Source organism: Limulus polyphemus, unplaced genomic scaffold (assembly GCF_000517525.1).
Source record: "Limulus polyphemus unplaced genomic scaffold, Limulus_polyphemus-2.1.2 Scaffold0, whole genome shotgun sequence".
In the NCBI taxonomy this organism is placed as follows: Eukaryota; Metazoa; Arthropoda; class Merostomata; order Xiphosura; family Limulidae; genus Limulus; species Limulus polyphemus.
The window spans coordinates 4,365,802-4,367,637 of NW_013665610.1; the positions used below are offsets into that span (position 1 = coordinate 4,365,802).

Here is a 1,836-nt window from a genome sequence, read left to right on the forward strand (position 1 = left end):
ATTGAATAAATTGCATGAGTAGCTATCCTTCCTTTGACAGGTGGGAAAATTTTGTCAGTTTTTTCTGCCATTTCGTATCTCAGGTTCAGGTTTCCTGGTTTTGCCTTTTCGAACCCTCCATACGACTAAATATTCATTGTAGTTTAATAAGCTGTAAGTGCGTTATAAGAGTGATGGTCAATTCCTCAGTGTGGATGATGGGTAGTAGGATGCTGCTGACTGACTGTCTTCCTTGTGGTAGCCCTCAGTGGCACAGCGGTATGTCTGCGGACTTGCAACGCTAGAATTCGGGTTTCGATATCCGTGGTGGGCAGGGCACAGATAGCCCATTGTGTAGCTTTGTGCTTAATTACAAACAAACAAGCAGTCCTTGTGGTATGTAGTTCGAAATCTAGGACGGCGGCAGATAGTCTAAGAAGCTTTACTGTAAATATAAAACACAAATATGAACTCTCACTCCTGGAATTCATACACGTAACTTCTTAGAAGTCCATGCCGATATTCTGAAATTTTCCTATTCTAGTTTCAGGTTTCTCGTCAGTGGAAAGTTGAGATAAAACTGTAACAGGCAAATTGTTTTACATATAATATATATGTTTGTAACTTGAACTACATGTTAGTTAGCTTTAGTGGACTTCGCAACACCTATGTCTTAGACAACTTGAAAGCTTCTCACTAGGAAAACCCTCTACACTACGTATTTGTGGAATATGCGAACCGGACGTAACCGAATGGCTTAGCGTGCCCGAACTATATATCGTACGGTTCGTGGTCTGCACTTTAGGGCCATGGGTGCGCTGTATATACAAGAGTGGCGGTTAAATCAAACTATTCGATTAGAGAAGAATAGCCTAAGAATTGGCGGTGGATGCTGTCGACTAACTGTCTTCTCTCTAGCCTATAAGTTCAACATTAGGAATAGCTATGCGCAGATAGTCCTTTTTGTAACTCTTTCTGTGCGTAAATTCTAAAATAGACAAATTTTACAGTTTGAAAGCGAAAATAAGGGCCTCCACAAATATTTGTTTTGTTTTCAATTTCATTATATACTGCATCGCGAGCGTATAATTGTAAATAACTCGGGTAATTGTTGCATAAAAAAATATAAGCACTGTTGATGATGTACCTGATATTTTTAGTATAATTTTATATTTCATAGTTGTAGAAGGTAGCGCGTTCTAATAGTTACGTGTCGTTAGTTGAAAATAAAACAAGTAAGCGATTGTATGAATTCTGAAACTTTACCTAGAAGTGGCATGTAATTTTCACATTTTTCCGTGAATATAATTAAACTTTATGGTAAAGGTTACGTCAGAGTATCTTCCGCTATTATCCGCATGCTTTTCGTTATATGCCCAACACTACAGCATCAGAAAACCTGAAATTCGGCCAGAAGGTTATTACGAAATACAACAAATTGTCTAAAAATTACAATATGGTTGGACTAGATACCAATTTATTTCGCTGTATCATTCCTAAAACGGAGCAGTAAGATTCCTAAAAGTCATGTTGGTTACGTCAAAAAATTAGCCTGAAATTCTTACTTAATTTGATGTAGTAATTCCGGAGTTAAGATCACATTCCATTTATTTCACTTTATATCTTCGACATTGTTGCAACGAAAATTTGAAACTCGATCAGTAAGTCAGGATAAAACGTTAGAGGACCGGCATTGCCAGGTAGTTAGGGCGATCGACTCGCAATCTGCGGGTCGCAGGTTCGAATCCCCGTCACACCAAACATGCTCGCCCTTTCAGCCGTGGGGGCGTTATAACGTTACGGTCAATCCCACTATTCGTTGCTAAAAGAGTAGCCCAAGAGTTGGCGGTGGGTGGT

The 1,836-nt window shown here is 39.1% G+C and overlaps 1 protein-coding gene across 13 annotated transcripts in view; it reads left to right on the forward strand.

The window, feature by feature from the left end:
* Nucleotides 1-1,836, forward strand: part of LOC106474893 (coiled-coil domain-containing protein CG32809-like) — a 386,694-nt gene that overhangs the window by 314,339 nt on the left and 70,519 nt on the right. The gene's annotated exons all lie outside the window — the stretch shown is intronic.